Below are 17,802 nucleotides of genomic sequence, written 5' to 3'. Positions count from 1 at the left end.
TGGCACCCTCTCTGGTGGTGCGGGTACAGCGTGGCTCCCTCCCTGGTGGTGCGGGTACATCGTGGCTCCCTCTCTGGTGGTGCGGGTACAGTGTGGCTCCCTCTCTGGTGGTGCGGGTACATTGTGGCTCCCTCTCTGGTGGTGTGGGAACAGTGTGGCTCTCTCTGTGGTGGTGCGGGTACAGCATGTCTCCCTCTCTGGTGGTGCGGGAACGTGGCTCTCTGGTGGTGCGTGTACAATGTGGCTCTGGTGGTGCGTGTACAGCGTGGCTCTGGTGGTGCGGGTACAGCGTGGCTCTGGTGGTGCGGGTACAGCGTGGCTCTCTGGTGGTGCGGGTACAGCGTGGCTCTGGTGGTGCGTGTACAGCGTGGCTCTGGTGGTGCGGGTACAGCGTGGCTCTGATGGTGCGTGTACAGCGTGGCTCTGGTGGTGCGGGTACAGCATGGCTCTGGTGGTGCGTGTACAGCATGGCTCTCTGGTGGTGCGGGTACAGCGTGGCTCTGGTGGTGTGTGTACAGCGTGGCTCTGGTGGTGCGTGTACAGCGTGGCTCTGGGGGTGCATGTACAGCGTGGCTCTGGTGGTGCCTGTACAGCATGGCTCTCTGGTGGTGCGTGTACAGCGTGGCTCTGGTGGTGCGTGTACAGCGTGGCTCTGGTGGTGCGGGTACAGCGTGGTTCTGGTGGTGCCTGTACAGCGTGGCTCTCTGGTGGTGCGTGTACAGCGTGGCTCTGGTGGTGCGGGTACAGCGTGGCTCTGGTGGTGCGGGTACAGCGTGGTTCTGGTGGTGCGGGTACAGCGTGGCTCTGGTGGTGTGGGTACAGCGTGGCTCTGGTGGTGCGTGTACAGCGTGGCTCTCTGGTGGTGTGGGTACAGCAAGGCTCTGGTGGTGCGGGTACAGTGTGGCTCCCTATCTGGCTTCCCCCAGCACAGTACTTTCTTTTTCTCCTCCTGTAACCCCCCCCAGCAGAGTGCATGCATGCTGGGGGCTGTAGCATGATGTCTGTGGACACACAGGGGCCGCCACTCTTCAGGGACTACTTTTCCCATGATGCCCCCAGAGTCTTCTGATTGGCCCTCTGCTGTGGCCAATCATGGGGAGGGAAACAGCGGGCAGGAAGCTGGGCAGCGGCACAGCGAAACCAACTAGAGACGCTCTCTCTCTCTTCTCCGTTCGGCTGACAGAAAGAGGAGGGGGAGGCGAGCGGGGGAGATACACAGACAACCCACAGCTCTCCTCTCCCTGTCACAGCGCTGCTGCTCCATTTACCAGAGAACTCGGCAGCAGCAGAGAATTCCCCCGCTCGCCCCTCCCCTCCCCTTTCTGTCAGCCGAAGGGAGAAGATAGAGCGGCTCTAAGTGGTTTTGCCGCGCTGCCGCCCAGCTTCCTGCCCGCTGTTTCCCTCCCCATGATTGGCCACAGCAGGGGGCCAATCAGAGAGAGAGAATCACGGCTTTATGGGGGCGGCTTGATGGCTCCTGCTTAAACTGCTTTCTGGTCCCATCTGCAGCCGCGATGCCACTGCGCTCCTAAGCTGTACTCTCCTGATGTGCCCTGTTGTGCAGGAGGAGGGCACGGGTGCCGTTTTTGTGGGGGGGGGGCTTTCTTGCCGCCCCACGCAAAGTGCCGCCCTAGGCCTGGGCCTTGTTGGCCTAGGCCAAAACACAGCACTGCCTCTGCTCATCTCCATAATACATGCATTATAATAGGGCGTACACACGGTCGGACTTTGTTCGGACATTCCGACAACAAAATCCTAGGATTTTTTCCGACGGATGTTGGCTGAAACTTGTCTTGCATACACACGGTCACACAAAGTTGTCGGAAAATCCGATCGTTCTGAACGCGGTGACGTAAAACACGTACGTCGGGACTATAAACGGGGCAGTGGCCAATAGCTTTCATCTCTTTATTTATTCTGAGCATGCGTGGCACTGTGTCTGTCGGATTTGTGTACACACGATCGGAATTTCCGACAACGGATTTTGTTGTCGGAAAATTTTATCTCCTGCTCTCCAACTTTGTGTGTCGGAAAATCCGATGGAAAATGTCCGATGGAGCCCACACACGGTCGGAATTTCCGACAACACGCTCCGATCGGACATTTTCCATCGGAAAATCCGACCGTGTGTACGGGGCATAAGAGTAAAAAGTTAAAATGAAAAAACAAAACAAATATTTTGCTATAATATAATATTATATAATATTATATAATAATATATAATATATATATAATATTCCAAAAAAAATCTAGAAAAAGAAACCCAGTGACACCTATTCACCAGGTCAGTAAATGAGAATATAACACCTCAGCAGGGCCACAGAGAGCAATAAAAAGTCACAAAGACTTTCACCCTACCTCCCCTATTTAAAAAAATAAATTTTTCAGAGATACATCTTGAAAATTAAATATCAAAACAATAACCAAATTCCAATGCAAATGGTGAACAAAGTTAATGTACACAATTAGTGCAAAGTTTGCTTGAAAATAGAATAAAATAAGTCTGTAACACATTTAAGCTGAAATACATTTGTCAAAATAAATAAGACATGTGAGCAAGTAAATTAATTGCACCATCAAACAATGTACAGTATAGATACCTGGAATAGTGTAGTATAGTTATGCCACGTACACACGATCGTTTTTTTCGTCGGAAAAAGATATGATGGCTTTTCCGACGGGATGCCGCTCAAGTTTGCCTTGCATACACACGGTCACGCAAAAGTTTGCTGAAATTACGACCGTCAAGAAGGCGGTGGCGTACAACACTACGACGAGCCTAGAAAATGACGTTCAATGCTTCCGAGCATGCGTCGAATTGTTTCCGAGCATGAGTAGGGATCTTGCGTGTCGGAATTGCCACAGACTAACGCATTTTCGGATAGGAACTTTTTCCGACTGAAAAATTAAGAGCATGCTCTTAATCTTTTGCTGGCTGGAATTCGGCCAGAAAAAGACCGATGGAGCATTTTCTGATGAAAAATCCTCATCGGTCTTTTGCGGCCCGAAATTCTAATCGTGAGTATGCGGCATAAGAGATATCTTAGCAGCTTCCTCTTCTCGTGACCAGTCTCTAATACTAGTAAGGCCTCGTGTACACTGCTGGTAAACGGACGTTTAGGAGCAGTTGGGCATTTTTTTCAGCTGCTCCTGAACTCTCCTCTATGTTATTTTATCAGTACATGTACACAGGGTCGTTTCTAGTCATTTCTAGGCAGTTGTGTTTAGAGGCTTTTTTTGAAACCCCAAAAAATAAGTTCAGAAGCTGTGTTTAGAGGCATTTCAAATGCCATTCTGCAAGCTTTATATAACATAGGTTTGCGTGCTAATGAGGCAATTGAAAACCCATGCACAGTCAAAATGCAAGTTCACCCAATGTAGTGACGGAAATTCAAAGTGTGTACACCTGTTAAGGATGTCCTTAAATTACTAAACCAAAAACACACTCTGAGCATGCCCAGAAACATCCAAGTGCTGTTCACACACAAAAAGAATTTAAAAAAAGCCAAGTCCCTAAGCATGCCCAGACCAACCCAAATGCATTTCACACACCAAAAAGCACATGAAAAAAATCAAAGTCCCTGAGTAGGGGGGTTCACACCAGAACCTGCGAACGGACCGAAAATTTGTACAAATTTGACGTCTTTGGGACTCGAACGTTCAAAATCAAAAAGTGCTCATTTTAAAGGCTAATTTGCATGGTATTGTCCTAAAAAGGGTTTGGGGACCCGGGTCCTGCCCCAGGGGACATGTATCAATGCAAAAAAAGTTTTAAAAACAGCCGTTTTTTCGGGAGCAGTGATTTTAATTATGCTTAAAGTAAAAAAAAAAAGTCAAATATTCCTTTAAATATCGTACCTGGGGGGTGTCTATAGTATGCCTGTAAAGTGGCGCGTGTTTCCCATGCTTAGAACAGTCCCTGCACAAAATGTAATTTTTAAAGGAAAAAAAGTAATTTAACACTGCTTGCGGCTTTAATGTAATGTCGGGTCCTGGCAATATGGATGAAAATCAGTGAGATAAACGGCATGGGTACCCCCCAGTCCATTACCAGGCCCTTTGGGTCTTGTATGGATATTAAAGGGAACCCAAATTAAAAAAGGAAACAGCAGTATACAGGCTCTGTACTCTAAACAGCAGTATACAGGCAGTGCAAACAAGACAGGGACTGTAGGTTTGTTGTTTAGTAGAATCTGTTTGTAATTTTGAACTGGTACATTTTTAACGTGTTTAGCTCCAGCCAAAAAATCTATTTTAAGCTTTTTGGAAAACATAGGGAAGGGTTATCACCCCTGTGGCATTTGTTTTTCTGTCTGTGCTCCTCTTCAGAAGATTTCACCTCACTTTTTGTCCCAATGACAAATGTTTTTTGAAAATTTGTTTTTTTTTGTGAAACAAAGATTGGTGATAAAGCATCAGTGGAAAGGAGAAATGTTTTTTCCCATATTAACTCTTACAGGAGAGAATTTCCCTTCCTAGGGGTAGATTTCATCTCACTTCCTTTCTTGTCTCCTTCCGTTTGCAAGTAGGAGTCGTTTGTAAGTTTGATGTTTGAAAGTTGGTGGCGATGGTTGCTGGAACCGATCATACCTTGGGGCTGTGGACTAAAAAATTGTCTGAACGCATCGGTCAGACGGCCACCTTCTCTACCGCTCCTTCTTTGACTGACCGAAGCCTCAGCAACACGTCCAGAAACAGGAGTTTGTAACCTCCCAGTCTCTGGGAACGCGTTGCACAGACCTTTCTGCAAGGCCTCCCGAAGATGTTTCATCCTCTGCTCCCTCTGCGACGGCAAGATAAGGTCCGCAACCTTACCCTTGTAACGTGGATCAAGGAGGGTTGCCAGCCAGTATTGGTCCTTCTCCTTGATACCACGAATATGAGGATCCTTACGCAGGCTTTGCAGGATCAGGGAGGCCATGCAGCGTAGGTTTGCTGAGGCATTCGGTCCGGAGTCCTCTGGGTCACTAAGGACGACATGGTCCGCTGCCACCTCCTCCCAGCCACGTACAAGTCCATGTATTTCTTGGGACTGATCCCTTAAAGACTGCTGCTGATGCTGAGTGCCAGGCTCCACCTCCATACTGACACAATCCTCCTCCTCCTCGTCCTCTTCCTGTGTGATCGGCGGGCACGCAGGAACACTGTCTGGATAAAGGGGGCCTTGAGAGCTAAAGAAGTCCTCCTCTTCCTGCCTCTGTTCTGCCTCAAGTGCCCTGTCCATTATTCCACGCAGCGTGTGCTCCAACAGGTGGACAAGGGGGACAGTGTCACTGATGCATGCACTGTCACTGCTCACCATCCTTGTGGCCTCCTCAAATGGTGACAGGACAGTACATGCATCCCTGATCATGGCCCACTGGCGTGGGGAAAAAAAAACAAGCTCCCCTGACCCTGCCCTGGTGCCATAGTTGCACAGGTACTCATTGATGGCCCTCTTCTGCGTGTGCAGCCGCTGCAGCATGGCCAACGTTGAGTTCCACCTGGTGGGCATGTCACAGATTAGGCGGTTCCTGGGCAGGTTAAACTCCTTTTGGAGGTCTGCCAGCCGAGCACTGGCATTATATGACCGGCGGAAATGCACACAGACTTTCCTGGCCTGCCTCAGGACATCCTGTAAGCCCGGGGACTTGCCCAAGAACCACTGCACCACCAAGTTAAAGACGTGAGCCAAACAGGGCACATGGGTCATTTGTCCCTGTTGGAGGGCAGAGAGGAGGTTGGTGCCATTGTCGCAAACCACCATTCCTGCCTTAAGTTGGCGTGGCGTCAACCACCTCTGAACCTGCCCCTGCAGAGCTGACAGAACCTCTGCCCCAGTGTGGCTCCTGTCCCCCAAGCACACCAGCTCAAGCACCGCATGGCATCTTTTGGCCTGCGTACTTGCGTAGCCCCTTGAAAGCCTACGGAGCACCGCTGGTTCCAAGAACAAAGCACAGGAAAAGGCCATGGAGGAAGAAGAAGAGGAGGGGGTGGAGGAGAGAGGTGTGTCACAACCATTAGTAGTGGCATTTTGGAGGCATGGTGGCGGAACAACCTCCAACACTACTGCACCTTGTCCTGCATCCTTCCCAGCTGCCAGCAGAGTCACCCAATGCGTGGTGAAACTTAGGTAACGTCCCTGTCCATGCCTGCTGGACCATGAATCAGCGGTAATATGCACCTTACCACTGACCGCCCTGTCCAGCGAGGCATGGACATTGCCTTCCACATGCCGGTAGAGAGCCGGAATCGCTTCCGTGAGAAAAAGTGGCGTTTGGGTACCTGCCACTGAGGAACCGCACATTCCACAAACTCATGGAAGGGGGCAGAGTCTACCAACTGAAAAGGCAGCAGTTGAAGTGGTAGCAATTTTGCCAAGCTAGCATTCAACCGCTGGGCATGTGGATGGCTGGGAGCGAACTTCTTTCAGCGGTGCAGCAGCTGGGGCAGGGAAATTTGCCTGGTACAATCTGACGTCGGTGTACCGAAAGCAGATTGCCCACAAGTACTTGGCTGTGACACACCTAATTCTACACCTTCATTCCTCTCAGTGCAGGTCTCAGAGGACTGAAGGTATAATGGGTTTGGAGATCTCAGCTGATGAGGAGCAAGGAGAGGTCCTCTTTGTTCTTTGGTGTCGGTCTTTTAGATACGCTTGCCAACAAACTGCATGTCAGGTCAACATATGTCTGGTCAAGCATGTGGTGCCCAAGTGGGAGATGCTTTGGCCACGCGAGATACGCTTGAGACATATGTTGCAAATAGCAGCGGTGCGATCTGATGCACTCATCTCAAAAAAGGCCCACACCAAAGAACTTTTTGAATAATGCGGAGAGACTGCAGCGCCCTGCACATGCGGAGCTTTGGGGTGTGATGCAGTCAGTGTGCTGCCCTTAGGCTGGCCCCTGGAGGGCATTCTGCCTGGTTGGTGATGTGCCTCCTCCTCCTCCTCCTCTCTCCTATCAGGCACCCACGTTGAGTCAGTGACCTCATCATCCCCTCCCTCCTCATCACTGCAGCAAACCTGGCAGTATGCTGCAGCAGGGGGAGCATGACTGCCAGATTGCTGTCCTTCTTGGGCACCCCCTCTGTCCGTGCTCACGTTACTGCCTTCATCTAGCTCAGTATCATCATCAGAGCCTTCCAAACGCTGGGCATCCTCCTGGAGCATGTACTCAACACTGTGATCAAACAGTACGAGGGACTCCTCAGGAGGACATGGTGGGGCTAGGGAAGGAGTCACTGATGCCATTGAGCCGAGGGAAGAGCTGCTTTGCCAGACAAAGTACCCTGAGCATGGGTGAGAGAGGATGAGGAGGATAAGGACGGCTTAGTCATCCACTCGACCAAGTCTTCCGCATGTTGCGGCTCAACACGGCCAGCTGCCGAAAAAAAGGCCAAGCGTGTCCCATGGCCACGTGCTGATGAGGATGCACCGACTCCACGACCAGCACTGTTGCATCTAGACACAGAGCCTGCTTGCCCTGTTTTATTGGCTTGTGACTGTCTGCCTCTCCTTATTGGCCTTCCAGACATACTAATGGCCTGTAGCTGCACTAAGCTGGGATATATATATATATATATATATATGTACTGATACTGCAGCTAGCAAAATTAACTGCCTGCTTGTAGTATGAGAACACCACCAACCTTCTACAGGTAGCTTTAGGTGAACACTGCAGAGCTCGCGAAAAAATAACTTGTAGCTTATTTAGCTGCCTGCGGTAGTGATAGGATCAGGAAAACACCACCAACCTTCTACAGGTAGCTTTAGGTGAACACCGTGCAGAGCTTGCAAAAAACTAACTTGTAGCTTATTTAGCTGCCTGCGGTAGTGATAGGATCAGGAAAACACCACCAACCTTCTACAGGTAGCTTTAGGTGAACACCATGCAGAGCTCGCAAAAAACTAACTTGTAGCTTATCTAGCTGCCTGCGGTAGTGATAGGATCAGGAAAACACCACCAACCTTCTACAGGTAGCTTTAGGTGATCACCGTGCAGAGCTTGCAAAAAACTAACTTGTAGCTTATTTAGCTGCCTGCGGTAGTGATAGGATCAGGAAAACACCACCAGCCTTCTACAGGTAGCTTTAGGTGAACACTGCAGAGCTCGCAAAAAACTAACTTGTAGCTTATTTAGCTGCCCGCGGTAGTGATAGGATCAGGAAAACACCACCAACCTTCTACAGGTAGCTTTAGCTGAACACTGTGCAGAGCTCTCAAAAAACTAACTTGTAGCTTATTTAGCTGCCTGCGGTAGTGATAGGATCAGGAAAACACCACCAACCTTCTACAGGTAGCTTTAGGTGAACACTGTGCAGAGCTCGCAAAAAACTAACTTGTAGCCTATTTAGCTGCCTGCGGTAGTGATAGGATCAGGAAAACACCACCAACCTTCTACAGGTAGCTTTAGGTGAACACTGCAGAGCTCGCAAAAAACTAACTTGTAGCTTATTTAGCTGCCTGCGGTAGTGATAGGATAAGGAAAACACCACCAACCTTCTACATGTAGCTTTAGGTGAACACTGTGCAGAACTCACAAAAACTAACTTGTAGCTTATTTAGCTGCCTGCGGTAGTGATAGGATCAGGAAAACACCACCAACCTTCTACAGGTAGCTTTAGGTGAACACTGTGCAGAGCTCGCAAAAAACTAACTTGTAGCTTATTTAGCTGCCTGCGGTAGTGATAGGATCAGGAAAACACCACCAACCTTCTACAGGTAGCTTTAGGTGAACACTGTGCAGAGCTCGCAAAAAACTAACTTGTACCTTCTTTAGCTGCCTGCGGTAGTGATAGGATCAGGAAAACACCACCAGCCTTCTACAGGTAGCTTTAGCTGAACACTGTGCAGAGCTCGCAAAAAACTAACTTGTAGCTTATTTAGCTGCCTGCGGTAGTGATAGGATCAGGAAAACACCACCAACCTTCTACAGGTAGCTTTAGGTGAACACTGTGCAGAGCTCGCAAAAACTAACTTGTAGCCTATTTAGCTGCCTGCGGTAGTGATAGGATCAGGAAAACACCACCAACCTTCTACAGGTAGCTTTAGGTGAACACTGCAGAGCTCGCAAAAAACTAACTTGTAGCTTATTTAGCTGCCTGCGGTAGTGATAGGATCAGGAAAACACCACCAACCTTCTACAGGTAGCTTTAGGTGAACACTGTGCAGAGCTCGCAAAAAACTAACTTGTAGCTTATTTAGCTGCCTGCGGTAGTGATAGGATCAGGAAAACACCACCAACCTTCTACAGGTAGCTTTAGCTGAACACTGTGCAGAGCTCGCAAAAAACTAACTTGTAGCTTATTTAGCTGCCTGCGGTAGTGATAGGATCAGGAAAACACCACCAACCTTCTACAGGTAGCTTTAGGTTAACACTGTGCAAAGCTCGCAAAAAACTAACTTGTAGCTTATTTAGCTGCCTGCGGTAGTGATAGGATCAGGAAAACACCACCAACCTTCTACAGGTAGCTTTAGCTGAACACTGTGCAGAGCTCGCACTACACTAACTTGTAGTTTTAGCTGAACACTGTGAGGAGGACGCACTACACTAACTTGTAGCTTTAGCTGAACACTGTGCAGAGGTCGCACTACACTAACTTGTAGTTTTAGCTGAACACTGTGAGGAGGACGCACTACACTAACTTATAGTTTTAGCTGAACACTGTGCAGAGGTCGCACTACACTAATGCCCCGTACACACGGTCGGATTTTCCGATGGAAAATGTCCGATCAGAGCGTGTTGTCGGAAATTCCGACCGTGTGTGGGCTCCATCGGACATTTTCCATCGGATTTTCTGACACACAAAGTTTGAGAGCAGGATATAAAATTTTTCAACAACAAAACCCGTTGTCGGAAATTCCGATCGTGTGTACACAAATCCGACGGACAAAGTGCCACGCATGCTCAGAATAAATAAAGAGATGAAAGCTATTGGCCACTGCCCCGTTTATAGTCCCGACTTACGTGTTTTACGTCACCGCGTTTAGAACAATCGGATTTTCCGACAACTTTGTGTGACCGTGTGTATGCAAGACAAGATTGAGCCAACATCCGTCGGAAAAAATCCTAGAATTTTGTTGTCGGAATGTCCGAACAAAGTCCGACCGTGTGTACGGGGCATTATTTGTAGTTATAGCTGAACACTGTGAGGAGGACGCACTACACTAACTTGTAGCTTTAGCTGAACACTGTGCAGAGGTCGCACTACACTAACTTGTAGTTTTAGCTGAACACTGTGAGGAGGACGCACTACACTAACTTGTAGCTTTAGCTGAACACTGTGCAGAGGTCGCACTACACTAACTTTTAGTTTTAGCTGAACACTGTGAGGAGGACGCACTACACTAACTTGTAGCTTTAGCCGAACGCTGTGCAGAGGTCACACTAAACTAACTTGTAGCTTTAGCTGAACACTATGAGGAGGACGCACTACACTAACTGTAAATAGTCTAGCTGCCTGACTGTGGTACTAATAGGATCAAAAGAACACCAGCAATTTTCTTCAGATAGCTGTAAATACTGTAACAAGACAAGCCTGCCTGTCAGTAGGAAGATAACAGGAACGGATCTAGCTAAACTGAATACAGTGTATATATATATATATATATATATATATATATATATACAACACCTGGGATGCATATATATACACAATACACTGTAAGTGCAGCTAACTCACTGACTGTCCTGCCTAAGCTAGCTAACTCAAATGAAATGACACTGTCTCTCTCTCTCTCTGTAAGCACGCCGGAACACACTACACAGGGCCGCCGTGCAGGCGGCCTTATATAGTGTGGGGCGTGTTCTAAACCCCCTGAGCCATAATTGGCCAAAGCCACCCTGGCTTTGGCCAATTACAGCTCTCTCTACCGACGGCGCTGTGATTGGCCAAGCATGCGGGTCATAGTGCATGCTTGGCCAATCATCAGCCAGCAATGCACTGCGATGCCGCAGTGAATTATGGGCCGTGACGCGCCACACGAATTTGGCGCAAACGGCCCATATCGTTCGCAATTCGACGAACGGTCGAACGGCTGATGTTCGAGTCGAACAGGGATTCGATTCGAACACGAAGCTCATCCCTATCCCTGAGCATGCCCAGACCAACCCAATTGCAGCTTGCACCAAAATTAAGCATATCATCCAGCATGCCACAAAATTACAGATGGGACAAACACCCCCCGGTCCAGGGGGGCAAACAAAAAGCCTAACATGGGCAAAAGTTATACAACAAATACCATTGCAGTCTATGGGAACTGATTTGTTAATTTTGCTAGTCCCTACTTGGCTGGCTTATCTTCTAGTTATTGGCCTTAAAATGGGTATGGGGGCCCAGGTACCACCCTGACAGACATATATCAATGTCACCAATTTGGACAACCCCAAAAACGAAACAAGGAGAAGTGCCTTTAAAAACGCAAAATTGATGAAAAGCTAGTAACTGGGGGGGGGGGCCTTACTCTGCCTGTAAAGTGGTGCGTCTGTAGCATGTATCCAAAATGCTGCTTCAAAGATGTACGGCTTTAGAGAAAAGTTACAAATCTCATTGCAGCTGCAAGATAAAAAAAAAGAAATAGCCTGCCCCCACCCTCCCCCCCACCCCCCAATACATACAAGGTCATTTGGGTCTGTTAAGGCTTAAAAAGAGAACCCCCAATTGAAAAATCCCACCCCAAAGTAAAAAAATGTTGTGCCCCTCCCAAACACTAACAAACCCCTAGCCAAACACACAGCAAGCCAGCCCATGAAAGGGGGGGTGTATGCTTGGGGGCAGGAGGGGCTCAGGAACCCCAAAAATCAACCACTTTGTTCCCATATTCAGGAGGACAAGGGTCTCTTCCACACAACCCTAGGCTGGGGTTGTGGGGGGCTACAGACAGGGGGCTTTACGGAATGTGGAAAGCGCCTTTAAACTAGTGGGTACAAGGTGCTTTGTGGCTGGTATTGGGCTGAGCCCAACATGCCCCAAAGGCAGCCAGCTATGTTGAGTGGATGTGGCCTTGTATGGTTCAGGAGGGGGTTAGGCTATCGCTCTTCTCGCCCCTTTCCTAGCTGGCCCTGCTGTATGCTCTAAAAAAGGATGTGGTTTGTATTGGTGAAGGCAGCTCCCAGCCTTTGGAGAATGGAATGGAGTGTGGAGTTCCCCTTTAAAAGCAAAAGTTAGCCAAAATAAATCATATGCATTAGAAGGGGAAGGCAAGAGCATTGTAGAATGGAGTGAGGAGTTCCCCTTTAAAAGAAAAAGTTAGCCCATGGAAATCCAAGGGATTAGAGGGAGGAAACAAGGAGCATTAAAGAATGGAGTGTGGAGTTCCCCTTTAAAAGCAAAAGATAGCCCAAGAAAATCATATGCATCAGAGGGGGAAGGTTAAATGCCCTTTTAGGAGGTGCTAGAGGAGCGAGAGTCTTTTTACATAATTTTAACAAGGTGTATGTCACATGTTGGCAACGTAACATGCTAACATGACCTCTGTGCAAATATCATTAAAAAAATACATAAAAGGTGAACCAGCGTAAAATAAAATTGTCAAGTTTAGAGGTGCGCCCGCTCAACCCACGCAATTGCATGTACGTTGCTTGACATTTATTAAGATCTTGGCCGCACAGTGAACAAACGCATTTGAACGAGCGCAACAGCCACTTGCACATGCGCAGTGCTTTCATTGATCTTGCGCAGTTCTAAACGTATTTGCAGGCACAGCAGGCTTGCTCGGAAAAAGTTACTTTCTTATTCTTTTTTGGGCATATTTCTTACTTGGGCAGTTGTTACTAAACTTCCTCACATCACCCCATAATATTGGCACCTCCATCTTCTGTTAATATTGAATTGAAGATGCCGTGTGCCATGTCCATAGTGGCGCAGGGATTGCATTCTCCCATGCGCCGAGATAGCTATAGTAAATGGGGGATTTGCGCTCTGTTCCTGGCGTACCATTTCGTAAATATGAAAATGTGCTTTGTGCCTCGGGGTGCACCTCTACTGATGGCGTACGGCTTGGCGTATCAGCCCCAGTGTCCATTGAAATTTGGCATAATGAATGCTTACATAAAATATTATAGATGTGAGGGCAGGAGCTGCGCATTGTCCATTATAATTATCATTTCCCATCTTTAACAGGGTGACAACAGGACAACGGATGAACAAGTATGTGTTACTTTGCAGTTATCAAATACAGTATCTCACAAAAGTGAGTGCACCCCTCACATTTTTGTAAATACTTTATTATATCTTTTCATGTGACAGCACTGAAGAAATGACACTTTGCTACAATGTAAAGTAGTGAGTGTACAGCTTGAATAGCAGTGTAAATTTGCTGTCCCCGCAAAATAACTCAACACACAGCCATTAATGTCTAAACCACTGGCAGAAAAAGTGAGTACACCCCTAAGTGAAAATGTCCAAATTGGACCCAAAGTGGCAATATTTTGTGTGGTCACCATTATTTTCCAGCACTGCCGTAACCCTCTTGAGCATGGAGTTCATCAGAGCTTCACAGGTTGCCACTGGAGTCCTCTTCCACTCCTCCATGATGACATCACGGAACTGGTGGATGTTAGAGACCTTGCGCTCCTCCACCTTCCATTTGAGGATGCCCCACAGATGCTCAATAGGGTTTAGGTCTGGAGACGTGCTTGGCCAGTCCATCACCTTTATCCTCATCTTCTTAAGCAAGGCAGCGGTTGTCTTGGAGGTGTGTTTGGGGTCGTTATGTTGGAATACTGCCCTGCGGCCCAGTATCCATAGGGAGGGGGATCATGCTCTGCTTCAGTATGTCACAGTACATGTTGGCATTCATGGTTCCCTCAATGAACTGTAGCTGCCCAGTGCCGGCAGCACTCATGTAGCCCCAGACCAAGCCACTCCCACCACCATGCTTGACCATAGGCAAGACACACTTGTCTTTGTACTCCTCACCTGGTTCCCGCCACACACGCTTGACACCATCTGAACCACATAAGTTTATCTTGGTCTCATCAAACCACAGGACATGGTTCCAGTAATCCATGTCCTTAGTCTGCTTGTCTTCAGCAAACTGTTTGCGGGCTTTCTTGTGCATCATCTTTAGAAGAGGTTCCTTCTGGGACGACAGACATTCAGCCATCCAAAGATATAATAAAATATTTACAAAAATGGGAGGGGTGTACTCACTTTTGTGAGATACTGTACATATAACCCATGCTTTTTCCGGTGGCAATGTAGGGAAACACCGTTCCAGCACCTCCTGCACTGAAAGTATGTAATGGCAAGGGGTGCTGGAAGGTTTACTGTCACTGGGAGCTTCTACTGTTGCTGGTGGGGGTTCTATTGTTGCTGGGGAGAGGGGTCCTATGTTGCTGGGGGGTCAATTGTTACTGGTAGGGATCTACTTTTGAGGGAGGGGTCTGTCGTTGCTTGCTGCTGGGAAATATATTGTTGCTTTTAGGGATCTATTGTTGCTGAAGTTGATCTATTGTTGCTGGGGGAGAAATTTTGTTGCAGGGGGTCTATTGTTCAAAGAGCAGGGGGGTCTATTGTTGCTGGAGGGGGTCTTTTCTTGCAGGGGGATCTATTGTTGCTGTGTGGTATTTTGTTGCAGGGGGTCTATTGTTGCTGAGGGGATTTGTTGTTGCTGGAGGGGGTATATTGTTGCGGGGGGGTATTTTGCTATAGGAGGGTCTATGGTTGCTGGCTGCCGGGGATCTATGTCACTGCTTTTCTTGGTATTAACAAATTATATACAAATTAAGCCCCACTAAATGTTACTTTGTTCTGTTTTCTATAAAAGGGCAGTACTGGGAGGTGGGTAGGGAGTTGAAGCAAGGGACAGTGCTCGGAGGTGGGTAGGGAGTTTAACTAAGAGACAGTACTCGGAGGTGGCTAGGGAGTTGAACCAAGGGACAGTGCTCGGGGGTGGGTAGGGAGTGAAACTAAGGGACAGTGCTAGGAGGTGGGTAGGGAGTGGAACCAAGGGACAGTGCTCGGAGGTAGGTAGCAAGATAAAACAAGGGACAGTGCTTGGAGGTGGGTAGGGAGTGGAACCAGGGGACAGTGCTTGGGGGTGGGTAGAGAGTGGAACCTAGGGACAGTGCTCAGAGGTGGGTAGGGAGTTGAACCAAGGGACAGTGCTCGGAGGTGGGTGAGGAGTTGAACCAAGGGATAGTGCTCAGAGGTAGGTAGGGGGTGGAACCAAGGGACAGTGCTCGGAGGTGAGTAGGGGAGTTGAACTAAGGGACAGTGCCCAGAGGTGGGTAGGGAGTTGAACCAAGCGACAGTGCTCAGGGGTGGGCAGGGAGTGAAACCAAGGGACAGTGCTCGGAGGTGGGTAGAGAGTGGAACCAAGGGACAGTGCTCGGAGGTGGGTAGAGGAGTGGACCCAAGGAACACTACTCGGAGGTGGGTAGGGAGTTGAACCAAGGGACAGTGCTCAGGGGTGGGCAGGGAGTGGAACCAACGGATAGTGCTCAGAGGTGTGTAGGTAGTGGAACCAAGGGACAGTGCTCGGAGGTGGGTAGGGGAATGGAACCAAGGGACAGTGCTTGGAGATGGGTAGGGAGTTGAACCAAGGGACAGTACTTGGAGGTGGGTAAAGAGTTGAACCAACGGACAGTGCTTGGAGGTAGGTAGGGAGTTGAACCAAGGAACAGTGATCAGAGGTGAGTAGGGAGTGGAACCAAGGGACAGTGCTCGAAGGTGGGTAGAGAGTGGAACCAAGGGACAGTGCTTGAAGGTGGGTAGGGAGTGGAACCAAGGGACAGTGCTCGGAGGTGGGTAGGGAGTTGAACCAAGGGACAGTGCTTGGGATGGGTAGGGAGTAGAACCAAGGGACAGTGTTCGGAGGTGGGTAGGAAGTTGAACCAAGGGACAGTGCTCAGAGGTGGGTAGGGAGTTGAACCAAGGGACAGTACTTGGAGGTGGGTAGGGAGTTGAACCAAGGGACAGTGCTCAGAGGTGGGTAGGGAGTTAAACCAAGAGATAGTGCTCGAGGGTGGGTAGGGAGTAGAACCAAGGGACAGTGCTCGGAGGTAGATACGGAGTTTACAAGGGGCAGTGCTCGAAAGTGGGTAGGGAGTGGAACCAAGGGATAGTGCTCGGAGGTGGGTAGGGGAGTGGAACCAAGGGACAGTGCTCAGATGTGGGTAGGGAGTTGAACCAAGGGACAATGCTCGGGGGTGGGTAGGGAGTGGAACCAACAGACAGTGCTTGGAGGTGGGTAGGGAGTGGAACTAAGGGATTGTGCCCATCACGTGACATCAGAAGGGGGAGGTGCCACCAGGTGACGTGACCGGGTGGCCCTGCCCCCTGCCTATATAAAAACTGCCAAAGCAAACAGTAGGCAGATGGCGGGAGGCCTCCCAGGAGCCCGTAGACAGATGTTGACTCATGGTTGTTAAGGATGCGGGCGGCCGGCTTCCTGGCCCGCTGACTAACAACCAGCTATTTCTTCACACATAATTTAAATCGGTCGATCATTTTTTGACCAATCCAAATTCTAATCGTTCTGAAAAGTTGGAATTTGTTAGAAAATTAATAAACTAAACTAATTTCAGCTAAATTTGTTACCATTCGTTACTATTTCATTCGGAGATTCGGATGTATTACCAAAAATTTGTCCTAATTTGTATTCTGACCAAAACAAATTGCACATGTCTAATGATTAAGCCCCTTAGACTAGGTGAAATATTGCAGAGGAACCTAGCCAGGAGGAATTTGGGTTTAAGCCGTATCTTCTCTCTATATAGTGGCTGGGTTCCCGTGTGCGATATTTCAACCTTCTTTCTTCCAATCAAGTCCAATAACAATGTTTCATTGGACACAATGTAAAGGTAGAAAGCCAAGACACTTCAGGGCACAAAACTCCCCCTTCATCAGGGCTTGCTAACAATGAATTTAGAGTGGTGAGCAGCTTACCCAGGTAGTGACAAAAATCCAGAAGGCTTTGGGGGGTATCCCATTAAACTGGTGAAAGAGGGTCCCCAAGCTGGACATCAGCAGCGTGGCCATACAAAAGTCATATTGGAAGAAGCATGAATACAGCAAAAAGAGCAGGCTGATTTTCAAGTGCCTCTCCTTAAGAAACTCCAACCCTACTGTGTATGTGACATCACACTTTGGAGCCAGCTGATTTAAGTTCGGCTGAGCTTGAGCATAGCATGTGGGAACATGGAAGAAACAGGGAGGGTTTGGGTTTAGCTAGGAATTGAACCAGCCAGAGGCGTAACTAGAATCTTCATCGCCTTGGTGCAAGAAACCATGAAGGGCCCCCACCAGGGGCGTTGCTAGATCTACAAAAGATCTCAGGCTAGAGCCTAGGGATGAGCTTTGTGTTCGAGTCGAACCCATGTTCAACTCGAACATCGTCTGTTCGCCCGTTCGCCGAATTCCGAACGTTATGGGCCGTTCGCGCCAAATTCGTGTGGCGCGTCACGGCCCATAATTCACTGCGGCATCGCAGTGCATTGCTGGCTGATGATTGGCCAAGCATGCACTATGACCCGCATGCTTGGCCAATCACAGCGCCGTCTGAACAGAGAGCCGTAATTGGCCAAAGCCAAGGAGGCTTTGGCCAATTACGGCTCAGGGGATTTAGTACACGCCCCACACTATATAAGGCCGCCTGCACGGCGGCCCTGTGTAGTGTTTTCCGGCGTTCATTGAGAGAGAGAGAGAGACAGACAGTGACATTTGATTTGAGTTAGATAGATTAGGCAGAACAGTCAGTCAGTTTAGCTGCACTTACAGTGTATTGTGTATATATATGCATCCCAGGTGTTGCATATATATATATATATATATATATATATATATACACTGTATTCAGTTTAGCTAGATCCGTTC

The sequence above is a fragment of the Aquarana catesbeiana genome, linkage group LG03, assembly GCF_042186555.1.
Source record: "Aquarana catesbeiana isolate 2022-GZ linkage group LG03, ASM4218655v1, whole genome shotgun sequence".
NCBI lineage: Eukaryota > Metazoa > Chordata > Amphibia > Anura > Ranidae > Aquarana > Aquarana catesbeiana.
The sequence above is the reverse complement of the archived record's forward strand: the minus strand, read 5'-3'. Positions refer to the sequence as shown.